The sequence below is a fragment of the Hylobates moloch genome, unplaced genomic scaffold (assembly GCF_009828535.3).
Source record: "Hylobates moloch isolate HMO894 unplaced genomic scaffold, HMol_V3 SCAFFOLD_18, whole genome shotgun sequence".
NCBI classification, from domain to species: domain Eukaryota; kingdom Metazoa; phylum Chordata; class Mammalia; order Primates; family Hylobatidae; genus Hylobates; species Hylobates moloch.
In genome coordinates this window covers 13,495,084-13,514,340 of record NW_026652293.1, presented here as the reverse complement: position 1 = coordinate 13,514,340, position 19,257 = coordinate 13,495,084, and the positions used below count along the sequence as shown (strand labels likewise).

At 42.2% G+C, this 19,257-nt stretch overlaps 1 pseudogene; it reads left to right on the top strand.

Annotated features, from left to right (window-relative positions):
* Positions 1-18,075: 18,075 nt before the first annotated feature.
* LOC116457966 (cofilin-1-like) lies at positions 18,076-18,989 on the top strand (annotated as a pseudogene).
* The last annotated feature ends 268 nt before the right edge of the window (positions 18,990-19,257 follow it).

Sequence of the window (19,257 nt, the reverse complement as noted above, 5' to 3'; positions counted from 1 at the left end):
CATGTAGTACATACTCAATAAATGTGTTGGTTGGTTAGTTGGTTGGTTGGTTGGTTGGTTGGTTGGTTGGTTGGTTGGTTGAATGAATGAGTAAATAAGTAAATTACAAAACAATGCTTCATTCCAGGCTTCATAAGAATCATGGACTCTTACATCAGTCTTTCTGATTTAGAATCTTAGTTCACTTACTGGATGACCACAGGCATGCTACACAAGTTCTCTGTGCCTCAGTTTTCTCATCTATAATACGGGCAATAATATCTTACCTTATAGAGTTGTTATGAAGTTTAAATGAGTTTATATATATAAATCACATCAAACTGCCTGGCACACAATGAACACATATATGTAGTGTTACAATTATTATTATTGTCCTCTGACTTTAACAGTGATAAAGAAGATTCTCAAAGAAATTAAAGGCTTCGGCCGGGCATGGTGGCTCACATCTGTAATCCCAGGACTTTGGGAGGCCAAAGCGGGTGTATCACCTGAGGTCAAGAGATCGAGACCAGCCTGGCTCACATGGTGAAACCCTGTCTCTACTGAAAATACAAAAACTAGCTGGGCATGGTGGTGTGCATCGTAATCCTAGCTACTCAGGAGACTGAGGCAGGAGAATCGCTTGAGCCTGGGAGGTGGAGATTGTGGTGAGCTGAGATCGCAACACTGCACTCCAGTCTGGGCAACAAAGTGAGACCCTGGAAAAAAAAGAAAAAGAAAAGAAGGAAGGGAAAGAAATTAAAGGCTTCTAAAATAACGGTGATGTTAAATCTCTTGAGTTCTTATCCTGAGCCTTGTGCTGCATTGAGCTTACGGCCCAAGTGAGGATTCATCCCTTAACCATGTGTGGCGTATGTCCTTGCTCATCGTTTTAGAAAAATACGCTACTTTTATTTTCATTGGTGTCATCTGCCTTCTCTTACTAGAACTTTTAACCCTCTCACTGTTTCTGCACTTAGAGATCATCATGAGGTTAGTAATATCCAAATGATACCTCAAAAGTAAGTCACAGCACGGCAAACATCCCATAGGCTATGGCTGAGATTAACCCCATGCAGCCTGTAATTCCATCTGTTGCTGGCATGATGTATTGGCACTCTTGCCCTGGAGGGTGCCTCTCAGGACAGTGCTCCCCACAATAATTGGAACATCCTTCACAGCTCTCCTGGTCCTCATTCCTATCCCAGAATGCTCACCTCCATCCTGCGTCTCAAAGATGGCAACTTCTCAATGGTCACTTCAGTGTTTCTGCAAAACCCTCCTGACCACATTCTTTTTCCTTTGCCACCATGCTTAGACTTTTTGTAGGCATTTTTTTCTTCTTTACTAGATTTTAAATTACTTGAGAGCAAAGATCTTATTGCAACATATTGCTTCAGGACACCTTCTTTTTCTACCAAATTGAATCTTTCAAGAATGACCAAATGCATAAACAAATAGATAAATGAATAAATAAGCAAGAGCCCAAGTGAGAAACTTATTCATCTCATCTCCCATATTCTCTTGTAATATTAATCAATGTTAATTACAAAACCACAATGCAAATTATCTCTAAAATTCATTGACACTAGGTTCTAGTCTGGATTTCTTAAACCAAATAACTGGAGTAATTGAAATTAGAATAAGAATTTTTGGTTTAGTGAAGGTGAAAAAAACTTCTAGAATACTCCCTTTCACAAGAATAGAATGGATGTCTTCAGGTTCATAAAATCTGAAAGAAGGAAGAGGTTGACATCCTCATTTCAGAATGAAGAGGGGAGAAAAGGTCACCAGTACTGATTAGATAGTTGCTGTGTGTTGGCAACCATGCTAGGCACTTTCAAGTAGTTTATTGAATTCACTTCCAGGGAAGCCACCTCAGTTTTATCTCCATTTTACAAATTAAAACTCTGACACTAAGAAGGTTTGCATCTTTTGCCAAAAGTATCACAGCTATGATCTGGCACACCTGGTTCCTGAACCCCAGGCTGACCTACAGAATGCCACTGTGAAAACTCTATCCCCTCACCTACTTCAAAATGGAATGCCTTCCAAGTCCCTTCCCTGTGTTATAATTACTGTTAATTTTCTACCAATACTTCCCTTCTCTCTTCTCTTCTCAAATGCTAAAATTTTATCTCACCTCCAATTCTGTTACCTTTCCCTACCCTTATGCACAGTCCCTTCCTTGCCTAGCCTTGATCTCTTCTCAGAAATCTCCACTGGCCAAGGACCTGTTTCTTAGGACATGGCCACCCCCAGTCCTCTAAAAGTCTGCAGCACACTCTTTGACCCTTTCAAGGTGTTCAGGTCCCTTCCTGGAGCTTGACACTTGACCAAAAAAAAAAAAAACCATGAATAAAAGACACATGTAAATTTGGTCTGGATCATTCATAACTATATAGTTATTTAACAACCTTCTATACTCAGGAGTCAAGCCTACACCGATCATAACAAATGACACCAACCTAATGACCACAGTAATTCATTGTCCTGTTTAAAGACATTATTTAGGAAAGTCAAGGTTAAAACCATGTAACGGAACAAATTAAGGGGTGATATTACAGGACCTCCATCGCACTTTTGGTATACACTTCAGCTAAGAAACATAGCTATATTTCATATTCCTCTAATTTTTAATTTTTTTCCCTTTGTGCATTTTAAAATATCATAGGAGAGATTGTTTGAAACCTTGTAAGAAAACTTTTTTTTCAGAACCTTTAGCCAATACAACCTTTGCTTTTTCCATTTATCTTTTAAATTTCTTAATAGGAAAAATTTAAGATTAAGACAATGGCTCTTTTCATGACTAAAAGCAGCATTTCATAAGGGTCTGACCAAAGTTATAGCCCCATGCTATCATGTAATTCACATTTATTGGTGGAGAGCGGGGGGGGGGGTGTCAATTTCAATTTTTTTAAATGACCCCAGTGTTAGAAGGCTCCCATCAGTGAGCTTTGCCCCTGTGGTCTGAGGGCCCCTGAACACACTGGAGAAAGCAAGGGCAGCCCAGTGACCTGTGCAGAGAATTCGCATCCTGTGTTTTAAAGGGAAAGAATATGAAGAAAGAAAAGTTCATTCTGAGATGAACAAGGAGTGCGGTTTAACCTGCCCGCTGTGTAATCACTCCGCATATGCAATGAAGGGAAGTAGGCACTGCATTTTTAAGAGCTCCACAATCTCCCGTTTGGTGACATAGGATGTTTGCAAACTCCTGCAGGGAAGGGTTACTGTACTCAACCCACACTCCCTGTGGGCCATCAATGCCATTTATTTGTCATGATTTCAGCTGATTAATATGTAACCACAGAGGCAAAAGAAATAATTTCACAACCTGCACGTTGCAGCAATTTTCAAATTCCTTTAGGTTGAAAGCAATCACCAGCAAGGCTTTCTCCACTCTGACATATTTATTCTTCCTCTTCAGATTCAAACCATTCCAAAAACTGAACAAAAAAATACAGCAAAAGCAGCTTGCTTGTCTACAGTATTTAAATGCTTTACATACCCTAAAAATATATAGCTTATTAATGACTGATTTTCCAACCTCTTCAATAAGCTTTTTTATTAGTGTGACAATTTTTAACTTGTGTCAAGCCGTCTCTCACTGTGTGGGTCTCCTTTATGATATTTAATATAAAGATAGAAGAGTATTTATATCCCTCACAATAAGAGAACGAATTGTTTTAAGGTTATACAGCCTAGATGTGACAAAGAAAGAAGGAACCTTACAAAATGATAAATATTTTCATTAAAAAACTTTAAAACTAAAAGTTCAAAGATACGTTCTCCTCTCTTATTTCTTGTCAAAACATGACTTAAGACCCAAAACTAATCTACTTTCAATTTTATTCCATATTTCAGTGCTGTCATAGTACTCAGCAGAGAGTATTGGAATACGATCATTTTTTATTTTGTTGATGTTACCGACAGCTTTATTTCACAAAGCAATCTTATACTATGTCTACCAGTGGCAGGGCATAGAGGTCAAATAGTCTATCCTTACAGGTAGAGAGCTTATTAAACGGCACGTCTATTAAACCCGATGGACAACATAAAGAAACATTTCAGCAAAATACTTTTAACATAGTTCAATGAAGATATGGCTCAAAAGCGTAGTAAATAATTTAAACGGAGACCAATAGGGAATTTGTTATGTTTTTTACTAGCATCTTCAAAATTATATTTCAAGCAGAGTGGTTAGAATAGAGAAAAACACAAAAGCTTACAAACCTCACGTCGTGGGTATTTCCTACAGCAAATGTAAAAAGAACATCAACCCAAATCCAAATATTAATAAATCAATAATTCTATCACAGAGTTCATTTAAAACAATCTCAGCATAAATATTGTATCACTGTGAACTAAGGAAACGGTTTTTTAAAAATTATCTTACTGTCTTTTTTATTTTTGTTTTGGAAGACAGTCAATTTTAAAATTCTACTTATGGTAGCACCAATTCATGACAAAACCTCACTTCTAAGAAAAATTGCACCAGAAGAATAGAATAGAAATAATATGGAAAATACTTGTTTACTTATTACATACTATTTGGTGTGAAAATCTAAATTAGAAAATAACGTGTGAATTCATAGTTGGGAATTTCTTTTCTTTTCAGATATCCCTGGTGACTCTTTGGTTATCAAAAATCAAGCTGATTATCTTTTTAATCACAATGTTTTTCTCCTGTATATGTTTAACTGTATTTAGGAAAACCAAAAGAAAAAGAAAAAGAACAGAATCCATGAAAGAGACCGCGACTTCTTATCCTTATATACAAGCTGTGATTTATGGCCAAAATAACTAACTGAATCTGTAACTTTTAATAAGTTTATCATAAATACTATATCTCTTAATCCTGAAATTGGGTCTCTGGTCTCTTACCAGGAATATAAACTACTTGATCAAGGGTTATCAGTGGATTCACCTAGTAGGATAATTAATAAGATACAGAAACATAAAACATGAGTTGTTAAAGTTTACAATTACCTTCCCTCACAGCATCGCTCTAAACGCACTGTCCTTGCTTCAGCACACAGTAAATCATCTACCTAAATGTATTTGCACCCAATCATTTTTTAAAGTCACAATCTTTGTAGTGTCGACTTGTCAAGGGTCAAAGGGAAGAACAGGCAAGATTCCCAAATCAATCTGCTTGTAGAAACTGTCTCATTTCATTTCAAATTACCTGCTGTGGTTGAAGCAGGCTATGGACAAACTGCCTTCTTCCATAAACCATGACAGCACAGGTCGAACTTATGTGATCATTCATAAAGGGCAAGTCATGCCGGTTCTGTCATTAACTACTTTTAAACGGCTGTGCAGGGTTAACTGATCTTGCAGGGCAGCCGCAGATATAAATACTGTTTGGACAGTTTAATGTCAAGAGACAACTCCTCTGGGATTAAAACTGTGTAACCCAATAGGATGGTTGTCGATACAAGGATTAAGGTACTTTGGTCTAGTTACTTGAAGTCATGCATTTACGTGTTTTGTCCAAGTGACCCTATAGGAGACCCCAAATGAGTGCCGTCCATCTACATCATGCAACTCCCAGACAGCATTCTGAGAATATTAAAAATAACTTCAGGCATTCAGAGGCTCACTCTCCTAGGTGTTCAAGAGTTTACATTTGTCCTTGTGAGGCTGACCAGAAAATGAGAGCACATTGCTGTTGGGAGCAGGTGCCTTGCAGCAGCCTCACAGCCTTGGGCTTCCAGAGCTCATGATCAATGGGAATATCAAAGACCCACTGCTGTCCATAACATCAGGGAAGTTGGGTACAGTAAATCATGCAAAAAAGGGCATAATATAAGAAAAAAAGACTGAAATACCTATTCCATTGCTTTTCTAGTGCCCATCCCTTGAGATAAACCCTATAACATCTAAAGATAACAACAACTAGTATTTATTGAGTGCTTAGGATATGTTGGGCACTCTCTGTACTAAGTGCTTTGTATGGATGACTCATTTAAATCTTACAATAACCAAATGAGGAATCTGTTATTGACCCCTGTTTATCGTAGGTGAGAAAGCTACAGACCAGAGCAGGTAATCATTTGCCCCAAGTCAAATAGCCAGTAGTGATGAAGAACAGGAACAAATACTGTGCCTGACTCCAGAACTCTCACTACAATGGTATGCCGCCTCCACTATAATTATGACTCCTGTGAGAAATTCTACTTGCTTGACTTATAAAGTATTTATAATATACACTTGGTTAGCTTTCTTTAACATGCATTAGCTGCATGCAAAACTGTCTGAATCAGTAAAAGAAAAGCGTTGCTAAGTTACTCAGAAACCAAAGACAGCCAAATCAGGCTGATATGTGAGTATCTCTGTGGGTACATGAAGACTTTCCAGAGGGTACGTGGGCACAAATAGTTTTAAGGAAACGCATTTCAAAATCTTTTTCTAAAATCGATCCACCTGAGAAAATATAAACCTCCACTTCACCCAAAGCCTGTTTACCAGGTCCCTGAAATTCCCTCCCCAATTCATCCTATTAAGAGACGCATTTCGACCAAAAGATTTTTGTGTTTAAAACTCGTCTATCAAATATATCAAATAGGTTGTAATATATTTATAGTGTTTTGATCAATTTCCAGTGCTACCTCAATACAGAGGAAAAATGTTAACCTTTAGAACCTTATAGGATATTTGAAAAGAAATTTCAATTTACATACCTGGTTTTGTAGCAGAGAATTACATGGTAGTTAATAAGGGCTTTCAAGCATAAGGATGTATTTCATCAAGGTAAAATTCTATGAGGGAAAGAAAATGGAAATACAGTTCCAAGGAAAAAAAGGAACAGTGCTATGGAAGAGTCATGTAATTTTTTTTATTTTTTTATTTTTATATTTATTTATTTATTTATTTATTTATTTATTTATTTATTTATTTATCTATCTATCTATCTTTGAGACAGAGTTTTGCCCTTGTCGCCCCAGCTGAGGTGCAATGGCACGATCTCAGGTCACCACAACCTTGGCCTCCCAAGTTCAAGCGATTCTTCTGCCTCAGCCTCCCGAGTAGCTGGGATTACAGGCATGCACCACCACGCCCGGCTAATTTTGTATTTTTAATAGAGATGGGGTTTCTCCATGTTGGTCAGGCTGGTCTCAAACTCCCGACCTCAGGTGATACAACCGCCTCAGCCTCCCAAAGTTCTGGGATGACAGACATGAGTCACTGTGCCTGGCCCCGGTTTGTGTATTTTATAAATTGGCTCTGGTGAGTGCAAAATCCCATGATATTCATATTCCTTTGGACACATTTAAATCAGTTTTTCAGCCTCAGCACTGTTGACATTTGGGGCTGGATAATTTGTGTTATAGTTTGCTGTCTAGTGCATTATAGGATCTTGACCAGCATCCTTGATCTCTGCACGCACATGCGTGTGCACGCACACACACACATGCACACACATACACACACAGCTGTGACCACAAGACTTTGCCTAATGTCTCCTGGGGAGCAAAATCACTCCTGGTTGAGAATCCTTAAACAAAGGATATTATAGATTTATTATCAATTTTCAAAATTCGATATTTAAATTTATGAAAAATGTTAAATGTCAACTAAAACTTGTGCAAAAGAGTACATTTTTCTTGAGACAGGGTCTCTCTCTGTCACCCAGGCAGGAGTGCACTGGCACGGACACAGCTTACTACACCGTTGACCTCCTAGGCTCAAGCAATCCTCCCACTTCAGCCTCCCGAGTAGCTGGAACTACAAGAATGTGCCACCATGCCTGGCTACTTTTTAAACTTTTTATAGAGATGGGGTTTCACCATGTTGCCCAGGCTGGTCTCAAACTCCTAGGCTCAAGAAATTCTCCTTCCTCGATATCCCAAAGTGCTGGGATTACAGGTATGAGCCACCATGCCCACTGCCCATAATCTTTAAAATTATCTCTAGAAGCGCATATGGGAAAAAACATTCCAAGACCATGGAATTAAATAGGAATAGTTGGTGACAAATGTGGTGTGGGCAGAAGAAACCTCCACTGAAGCTGGGACCTCAGCTGAGACTTGCACTTTTCAGTCTCAACTGCTAGGATGATTCAGGTCCACAGAAGTCAAAGAAAGCAGCCAAGCCATCATAAAAGGCAGTGTCAGTGTGATACTTGAACGTGTGACTCTGAATAATCACCAGTTTAAAAGAAGCAGAAATAACAATGAGTAGGTGTTATTCCTCAGTAATTTTAAAGCCACATCTTTGGAAGAAAAAGCATAAACTGGGATAGGCCAAATTGAGGAGAAGCTGAGAAACTCCCTAAAAACGTTAAAGGTCACAGATCACATCTTCCTACTTTTGAATTTGTTGTAGTCCTGTGTAGCATTTATCCATGCTTAAAAGTGAACATACAGTTGTGTTTAATTTTAATTATCTCTCTTGATACTAACAAGAGTCTGGAGAGGGGTAGAATCACAAGGACCTTAGTTTTTCACAGGCAAAACTGTCCAGGCCTGTTCTACCACCAGCCACATACCAGAAGCTAGGCTGGAGAAGAAACCAAACCTCCTTATCAGACTGTGACAGGTAAACTACAGTCCCTAAAAATCAGCAGTAATCATTCTCTTATACTAATTACACTGTCACTTAGATACATCAATTGTACAATATCAGATATTTGCCAAAATGCCCCTCAAATGTCGACTAAAATATCAAAGTGTAAGTCACAGCCTTTTCTTATTTTATTTTATTGTAGAGACAGGGTCTCGCTCTGTCACCTAGGCTAGAGTGCAGTGGTGCAATCATAGTTCCCTGCAACCTCAAATTCATGGGCTCAAGCAATCCTCCCACCTCACCCTCCCAAGTAGCTAGGACTATAGGCATGTGCCAACATTCCTGGCTAATTTAATTTTTTTTTTTTTTGTAGAGATGGAGTCTTTCTATGTTGCCCAAGGAACATAGCTCCTGGCTTCAAGTGATCCTCCAGCTTCAGCCTCCCAAAGCCTTGGGATTACAGGGATAAGCCACTGCACCCAGCCCACAGTCTTTCTACTGAGAATCTTAAATGACTTTTAGTAACTCAAGCAAAGTGGGAAAAAAAGTTCATAATATCAAAATTAGGAAATACATATAGGCTAAATTGAGAAGAAAAAATCACCCATAATCTCACCACCAATAAGCTCTATAGATAATCCTTTTTAATTTAATGGTACACTACAAAAATGCCTTTAAAATAGTCTATCTTCTGACCTCACCAAGCTTTGGGTTACTGGAGCGTGCATTATCACCCTGGCTTTATAAATGAGGAAGGAAGTCCGGGCACAGTGGCTCACGCCTGTAATCCCAGCGCTTTGGGAGGCCGAGGCAGCGGATCACCTGAGGTCAGGAGTTCAAGACCAGCCTGACCAACATAGAGAAATCCTATCTCTACTAAAAATACAAAATTAGCCAGGCGTGGTGGCACATGCCTGTAATGCCAGCTACTCAGAAGGCTGAGGCAGGAGAATCACTTGAACCCAGGAGGCGGAGCTTGCAGTGAGCTGAGATCGCTCCATTGCACTCCAGCCTGGGCAACAAGAGCGAAACTCTGTCTCAATAAATAAATAAATAGGGAAGGAAGGAGAGCCCAAGAAGTTAAGTGACTCACGCCCAAAGTCCAGTGCTCTTTCTGCTGAAATACACAGGCTTCAAAAACAAAAGCAGGCAACGATTGTTTTAAGCATGCCAAATACTCATTTTTGGCTCAGCTGCCAGTGTGAAGACAGTTTCATACATTTGATCCTAGTTAAGACAGATTAGCTAGCCAAGTGTGCATTTGATATCTGAATGTTTAAAAGAAAAAAAAAGTCAGGATACTCCATCCTTGGATGTTCTAAAGAATCTTTTTCTGGAAAGTGCTTTCTGGGCTCCAACATGCTGGAGCTTAGTCCCCTGCATTAGTGAATACAAGGCAATCCTGGCCCGAGAATTCCCCGTCTAGCCAGGGGATTGGCAACACACAAACAAAGGCTTAAAGAGAAGAAGCAGCATACTAATGAGTGCAGTGTCCTACACTGTGGGCCAGATACTCAAATGCCCAGCACACTGAACAAAAGAACCGTCATGGTGAGAGGAGACAGGAAGCATTCATGCAGTCAGCCAACACATACTTGGTGGGCGCCTGAGTGGTAGGCAGCGTTCTAGGCTCCAGGGATACAAGGACGGTTCAGACAAAGCAGCCTGGGGTGGTGGAAGAGCCATCAAATGCAGCCAGGCTTATGGGAACATAAATTCTAGTGCACCTCTCACTAGCCAACAAGGCAAATTATGGAATCCCTGAGCCTCAGTTTCCTCCATTAATGATGGAAATATCTAGTCCATTGTATGAAATTAGCTAATACATTAATTTTATTTATTTGAAACAGGGTCCCCCTCTGTCGCCCAGGCTGGAGTGCAGTGGCATGATTATGGCTCACTGCAGCCTTGACCTCCCAAGCTCAATGAATCCTCCCACCTCAGCCTCCCGAGTAGCTGGGACTACAGGCGTGTGCCACAATACCTGCTAACTTTTGTATTTTTTGTAGAGATGAAGGGTCTTGCCATGTTTCCCAGGCTGGTCTCGAACCCCTGGGTTCAAGCCATCCTCCCACCTCAGCCTCCCAGAATGCTGGAATTACAGGTGTGAGCCACTGCAACCGACCTAGGTAATGTGTTTAAAGTACACGATACATTACTATGTATGGAGCTCAACAAATGTTATTCATGGTAACATGAGTAGTAATGAGACATTACTCTGTATGGAGCTCAACAACTGTTCTTCATGGAAGCTAATTTTGACTGAGGTTTTTACTATGTTCTGAGGACTGTGCTAGTCATATCACATATATTATCTCATTTAATCCTCACAATTTAGCATAATAATTTATGGATGATGAAATTAATCATAGTAACTCTGTCCAAGGACATAAAATTATCAAGGTAAGAGTCAATATTCAAATCCTAGTAGTTGTCTCTAGAGCTTATGATTGTAAAGATTCAAACGCCAGGTGCGGTGGCTCACACCTGTAATCCCAGCACTTTGGGAGACTGAGGCGGGTGGATCATGAGGTCAGGAGATCGAGACCATCCTGGCTAATACGATGAAACCCCGTCTCTACTAAAAATATAAAAATTAGCCAGGCGTGGCAGCATGCGCCTGTAGTCCCAGCTACTTGGGAGCCTGAGGCAGTAGAATCGCTTGAACCTGAGAGGTGGAGGTTGCAGTGAGCCAAGCTCATGCCACTGCACTCCAGCCTGGGAGACAGAGAGACACTCCATCTCAAAAAAAAAAAAAAAGATTCTAAATTATACCACCTCCTTCATCTTCCCCCATGGTCTCAATCCCACCCCAACTCTCCACCTTCCTTTCCTTTTCTTTGAAAGCAATTTTTAGTCCTTGTTCTAAAGGAGAGGAAGGAAGCAAAAAGAGAGGACTCTGAAGGGTGCTGAGGCCTCTGCGGACCTACCACGGGATTCCTTGATCTCCACTTGCTGTTTGTAGCCTTCCTTTCATCTGTTGCTTCCAAGCAGGTCTCCAAATTCTAATTCCTCTGACTCATGTCTTACTTAAATTTCTTAACTTGCAGAACTAGAGTTCCTTGAGTGAACTAGTCATTTCATTAATAATTCAATGAATCCCTGCTACTTCTAACCATGAAGTTCAAGATAGAGTGCTCATGTTAGAAGCATCTAAATTGCAAATCAACACCTATAATTCTTTAATTAAGAATCTGGATGCATATTCAGTTGGAATCCATGCTTGTTCTGTACACAGTGTCTTAATAACTACATACCGTGCATTCTCTCTCAATCAGCAGTCACAGGGGTTCTTCCTCTGACTGCAGTTGTAGAGGATAACAGGCTGTCTCTTGGAAATGGAAATGGTCCTCTCTAAGGCTTTCCAAGTGAATCTGGAACACACTTTTGAGCTGGGGTAATCATATAATTTATTGTCCAAACTGGACACTTTAGAGAATGAAAGGAAACACTAGTAATCATTATACTGGGACAACAGGTCTAAACTGGAGCTTTTCTGGGCAAATCAGAATTCATAGTTACCTTACTCAAAACCTATGCTTTAAGTCAAGCCATGCCAAATATGATCTCCAAATGTAGTGAAAATCCACTCAGACATTTAGCCTGACACAGTTACAGACAAACAGGTAGAATCTACTTTTTCTTTAGATTGTGAAGCAATTCATAATATCAACCTCGGTCATATTACATGCTATGCCCACTCATTTTGGCACTTGACTTTTTTTCTTTTAATATAAGGCATGTTTATGTGCCTGACACCATGTTACTCTTTACCTGAGTATGGCAAACACACAATGTATATATTCAATTGGTTGGAGCAATGATTTCCAAAGTGTGACATGTCCATTACTCAAAAGCCAGGAATAGGGACTATCTCAGGTGGGCTCGACTTGGGACACAAATAATAACTCCAGAATCTACCTTCCAGCACCACTGTTTCTGAATCCTGGGTTGCCTTCCCAGCGTTCTCCCCTTCCCCTCCTGTGGAAGGGTGAGTCTGCTTTATTGATGTTTCAACACTTTATTTTCTGAGCACTTGAGTCACATGGGCCCCAGTTGGCTTGACCTTGGTGGTATGCCCAACCTTGATCCAATCACTGTGGCCAGAGAATGGAATATGGTGATTGGCTTAGCCAAGGTGAGAGGGATGGAGTCTGCTGGACCCGAAACACGGCATGAGAAGCAGACTGTTCCTTAATGTGGCAGATAGACTCATAATACTCATACGAGTGGCTGCCATGAGTCCACCTCCTGGCATTCATGCTCTTATGCAATCCCTTCCACTTAAGAATGAACATAGCCTATGTCTGGCTTCTAACCAATAGAACACAGCAAAGGTAATGGGGTATAAATATAATTGTTTGAAAAGATTGTAGAACCCGTCTTGCTGAAGTCTTTTTCTTTCCCTTGCCAACTTCATTAAGCAAGCAGCTATGTTGAGGGCCTGTGTGGGAAGGGACTGAGCATGGCTTCTAGGACCTGAGGCTGGCCTCCAGACAATAGCCAGTAAGAAAATGAGGCCCTCGTTCCAGGCCTTGCTCAGTGGTCTGCAACGAACTGAGTTCAGCCAATGACCATGTTAGTTTGGAAGAAGATAATTCCCCAATCAAGCCTCAGATGAGAACATAGCCATAGCCACCATGTTAGCCTTGGAGAGGACCCAGTGAAGCTGCACCCAGACTCTTGACCTATAGACTGTGAGATGATAAATATATTGTTGAATCTGTGATAATATTATGACACAGCAACAGGTAACTAATGCACCCACAAAAGCAAAGACAGAGTGCCGTTGTCACAGAAACGGAGAATAGATGCTGCATGGCAAAAACAATGTCTACATGGCTGGGCATGATGGCTCACGCCTATAATCCCAAAATTTTGGAAGGCTGAGGCAGGCGGATCACAAGGTCAGGAGTTCAAGACCAGCCTGGCCAATATGGTGAAACCCCATCTCTACTAAAAATACAAAAATTAGCTGGGCGTGGTGGCAGGCACCTGTAGTCCCAGCTACGTGGGAGGCTGAGGTAGGAAATCACTTGAATCCGGGAGGCGGAGGTTGCAGTGAGCCGAGATTGCGCCACTGTGCTCCAGTCTGGCGACAGAGAGAGATTCCATCTCAAAAAAAAAAAAGTCTACCACAATGAGCAATCTGATTAAATATTTGCCATTCAATCCTGTTGTTTGCCTAAGTAGACTATAAATGGCAAATTGATCAATAATCCAATTAATTGAATTATAGATTATCAGAAAATAAATTCACTTAACTGTCATATTTAACCACCAAAAATACCTGTTTTAAAAAAATGTGGCCAGGCGCGGTGGCTCACGTGTGTCATCCCAGTGCTTTGGGAGGCCATGGTAGGCGGATCACCTGAGGTTAGGAGTTCAAGACCAGCCTGACCAACATGGAGAAATCCCATCTCCACTAAAAATACAAAAATAGCCAGGTGTGTTGGCGCATGCCTGTAATCCCAGCTACTCGGGAGGCTGAGGCAGAAGAATCCCTTAAACTCAGGAGTCGAAGGCTGCGGTGAGCTGAGATCACGCCATTGCACTCCAGCCTGGGAAACAAAGAGCGAAACTCTGTCTCAAAAAAAAAAAAAAAAGATGTAATCTTTGATTTTTGAACCATTTATACCAACGAAATTATACCAGCCACCTAATAATCGTATTTAAAACTGACTGCAATCAGTATTTCATGGTCCAATAAGATGAAATCAAATCACAGAAAATGAAAAGGGAAATAAGCATAATAAATTTAAAACTAATTAAATAATGCTACTTATGAAATTTAACATAGTCCATATTACAGTCTATGCTGACTTGGAATCAGTCACAGTATTTTAAGAATGATATTTTCAACATTTACATATAAAAATTCAGAAATTGGCCGGGGGTGGTGGCTCATGCCTGTAATGCCAGCACTTTGGGAGGCCAAGGCAGGCGGATCACGAATTCAGGAGATTGAGACCATCCTGGCTAACACGGTGAAACCCTGTCTCTATTAAAAATACAAAAAATTAGCCAGGCGTGGTGGCACGCACCTGTAGTCCCAGCTACTTGGAAGGCTGAGACAGGAGAATTACTTGAACCCGGGAGGCAGAGGTTGCAGTGAGCTAAGATCGCACCACTGCACTTCAGCCTGGGCAACAGAGCGAGACTCTGTCAAAAAAAAAAAAAAAAAAAAATCATAAACTATAAATATACTTGATAAATTTTTGAAGTCTGATGAACTTTTAAATGAAAAAATGCTCATGTAACCACCACCCAGACTGAGATGGAGAACATTCTCAGTAACCCATCAGCTTCCTTCATGTCCCCTCCCAGTCCTTACTCCAACCATTAGTTTCTCCTGCTTTTGAAATTTATCTCTAATTACAACACACAGCATGTGTGTTGCATCCCTCTTCTCTCACTCAGCATTGTGTTTGTGAGATGCATCCATGTTGTCATGTGTAGCAGTAGCTCATTTTCTCCACCAAATAGTATTCAACTGCAGGACCATAGCAAATTTATTTATCAATTCTACCACTGATGGACATCTAGGTTGTTTCTAATCTTGGGTTATTTTTAGGAATAATGCTGCTGTACACATTCTTGTATTATTTTTTAGTGTATTTACTCTTGGGCTTATATTTCAGAGTAGAATTACTGTCATTGGGTATATTTACAGTCAACACTGACAAAGAATTTTCGAAGTGTTTGTTCCTATTTACATTCCCACAAGCAGTGTCTGAGTGTTCCAGTTGCTCTGCATCCTCAATAACACCTGGTATTGACAGTTTAACATTTTTAACCATTCTAGGATATATACAGGAGCTCAGGAACCTGATGAAAAGGAAAGGCACAGTAGGGGTGTGGTGGAGCTGGGCAGCACAGAAGTCCAGTAATCATAACCCCCAACCCAGGCTGGTTCAAGGGCTGGCAATGTTCAGCACAAGTCACTAAACGGATGCAAATCCCCAAGGGAGAGCCTGGAGGAGTTCAGCTCTCTCCACCTCAGTGTCTGAGAACAAGGCAGGCGCTGAGTTTTCAGGGGGAGAAACGGAAAGTTAATGCCAGAGAGTAGCCGCTCACCTCCTTCCCACATGGATGACTTATTCTGATAAGTGCTGCCTGCTTGCTTGCTTTCGTGTCCTTCCTTCCTTCCTTCCTTCTTTCCTTTCTCTTTCGCTTCCTTCTTTCCTTCCTTCTTTCTTTTTTTTTTTTTTTTTTTTTGAGACAGGGTCTCACTCTGTCGCCCAGGCTGGAGTGCAGTGGCTCAATCTCGGCTCACTGCAAGCTCCACCTCCTGGGTTCACACCATTCTCCTGCCTCCGCCTCTCCAAGTAGCTGGGACTACAGGCGCCCGCCACCACGCCCGGCTAATTTTTTGTATTTTTAGTAGAGACGGGGTTTCACTGTGGTCTCGATCTCCTGACCTCGTGATCCGCCCGCCTCGGCCTCCCAAAGTGCTGGGATTACAAGCGTGAGCCACCGCGCCCGGCCCTTTCTTTCTTTATTTGAGATGGAGTCTTACTCTGTCGCCCAGGCTGGAGTGCAACAGCGTGATCTCAGCTCATTGCAACCTCTGTCTCCCAGGTTCAAGCAATTCTCCTGCCTCAGCCTCCTGAGTAGCTGGGATTACAGGCATCTGCCACCAAGCCCAACTAATTTTTGTATTTTTCTTAGTAGAGATGGGGTTTCGCCATGTTGGCCAGGCTGGTCTCAAATTCCTGAGCTCAGGTGATCCTCCTGCCTCGGCCTCCCAAAGTGCTGGGATTACAGGCGTGAGCCACCATGCCCAGCCAGGTGCTGCCTTCTTGACTCCTACCCATGGGCATCTGCACACTCCTGGAGAAGACACCCCCATCCCATGGATTTGGCTTCTAACTTCATGGTCCCCAATCTTAGCAAGACTTCCCAGCAGCACAATTACTTCTCCCTCCTCCTCTCCACCTCCTTCAGCGGGTTCTCCCAACCTTCACTCTCTTTCCCAAGCCCCACCACTTTCTCAGGTGCCTTCGATAGAGGGTCTTGACTGCTCTTCTTTGAAAAAAGGCAAGTGCTCACTTGACCCTTCATCCCTCACCTACAGCACAGTCATCTGTACCTCCCTCACCTTCCAGCAAACAGGCACCATGCTGCACAGGGGCAAAGACACAAACAAGACACGCTCCTGGTTTGCAAAACATTTGCTTTTCCTATTCCTTCCTCCAGTCTGAGGTGAAATGTTGGACCTGGCCTTCAGATCGTCCCCTCCCATATCCTCCAGGACCTTGTTCCATTAATCATCTCTACCACCATGCACTTTTATTTCTAAGCTCTCCTTTTTAACTGGTTCTCCTCTTCATCATAAAAACAGGCTCAAGAACTCCCCCCCCCCCACCCCGCGCATTTATTTTTAAAGCGTTTTCTTACTCCACAACCCTCTCTCTAGTAACCTTCCATGCTCACTTCTAACTCTTGAAATAATCAGTCTCCCATTCCCAGCTCCTTCCTCTGCAATCTGATCTCTACCCCACTATGCCTCTCAATGGGGCCGCTTTGGAGAAGCTGTTAAATCTAAAGGACGCCCTCCAGGCTTATCTGAATTAAAGAAGATAGGGGAATATCTCTTTCTGTAGTCCCAGACACTTTTCACCACTCTCTTTTCTTTGAAACACTTGTCCTTGGTCTCCATGTTACTTTCCAGGCTCATACATTTTTTAGATTGCTTTTTGGGTTCCTCCTTCTCCAGCCCCATAAACATCCGTGTTCACCAAGGCTCTGCCCAAGGCTGCCTCCTCTTACTCTTGACACACGCTCCCCTTGGTGAACACATCCACACTCACAGCTTTAACTACTAACTACAAGCTGATTACTTTCCTTTTTTTTTTTTCTTTTTGAGACGGAGTCTTGCTCTTTCACCCAGGCTGGAGCTCAGTGGCGCAATCTCGGCTCACTGCAACCTCTGCCTCCCAGGTTCACGCCATTCTCCTGCCTCAGCCTCCTGAGTAGCTGGGACTACAGGCGCCCACCACCACGCCCGGCTAAATTTTTGTATTTTTAGTAGAGACAGGGCTTCACCGTGTTAGTCAGGATGGTCTTGATCTCCTGACCTTGTGATCTACCCACCTCAGCCTCCCAAAGTGCTGAGATTACAGGCGTGAGCCACCACGCCTGGCCAAACTGATTACTTTCCAAATGCATTCCCAGGCTAGAACTTTCTGGAGAACTGAGACCTGTACAGTGGGGTCACATCATATCAGTATCTGACTTAAGTGAATTCAGATATACTCATTCAGTAATTTGCTTTTAAACAAGATAAATAAAACAATACAAACAGCCCAGGTCATTCCACAAAATGAGGACTCTAGTGAATGTGGCTGTGATTTCCTAAATGCCTCGCATTTCCTAAATGCCTCTGGGACTTTGAGCACTAGTAAGTGGAGAGTTTCAAGAGACTCCTGGCCCCAAAACATAAGCCAACTACTTCACCTCATGCTCAACTAGAAAAAAAAAAAAGCCACAGTCTGTTCCAACGCTGGAGCAAAAGGTACCATTCTTACATATGAATTTCATGCTTCACTCCAGCACCTTCATAAGAATTTTTGGTTCCGTCAGATGTCGGCAGCAGCTGCAGCAATTCTCCTCTTCTGGGGCTCTCCCTGCCATCTTCTTCTTACTTCCAGGAACACGGCATCGGGTGTGGCTGTTTCTGATGGCATCATCAAGGTGCTCAATGAGGCCAGGCGTGGTGGCTCATGCCTGTAATCCTAGCATTTTGGGAGGCCGAGGTGGGTGGATTACCTGAGGTCAGGAGTTTGAGACGAGCCTGGCCAATATGGTGAAACCCCGTCTCTACTAAAAATACAAAATTTAGCTGGGCATGATGGTGCATGCCTGTAATCCCAGCTACTTGGGAGGCTGAGGCATAAAAATTGCTTGAACCTGGGAGGTAGAGGTTGCAGTGAGCCGAGATCGCGCCATTGCACTCCAGCCTGGATGGCAGAGCAAGACTCTGTCTCAAAAAAAAAAAAAAGAAAAGAAAAGAAAAGAAAAAGAAAAAAGAAAAAAAGGTGTTCAATGACATGATGACAAGAAGGAGCACAAGTCTTCAACAGCAGAGGAGGTGAAGATGCGTAAGAAGGTGGTGCTCTTCTGCCTGAGTGGGGACGAGAACATCATCATTGAGGAGGGCAGGGGGACCCTGGCAGGTGAAGTGGGGCAGGCTGTTGACAACTCCTACACCACGGTTGTCAAGGTCAAGATGCTGCCAGACAAGGACTGCCACTATGTCCTCTGTGACTCAACCTATGAGACCAAAGGGAGCCAAGAGGAGGACCTGGAGTTTATCTTCTGAGCCCCTCAGTCTGCACTCCTAAGAGTAGAATGATCTATGGCAACTCCAAGGATACCATCAAGAAGAAGCTGACAGGGATCCTGCATGAATTACCAGCAAATGGCTACAGGAGGTCAAGGACCTCTGTACCCAGGTGGACAAGCTAGGGGCAGCACTGTCACCTCCTGCAGGGTAAGCCTTGGTGAGCCCCCTCCAGCCTCCTGCCTGGAGCACCTGGCAGCCCCAGATCTGCCCTTGGGGATTGCAGGCTGCCCCCTTCCTGCCAGATGGGAGGGGCTGGGGGGCTTCCAGCAGAGGGAGGGCAATCCCTTCACCGCAGTTAACCTAAATTAGGAGTTAACCGAGTAAATGAGTTTGAGTAAGATTACTGTAGCTCCCACTACAGCAACAGACACCTTTTTTGTGCTCAGTGAATGTTATTGAATTAAGTTGAAGCAATATAC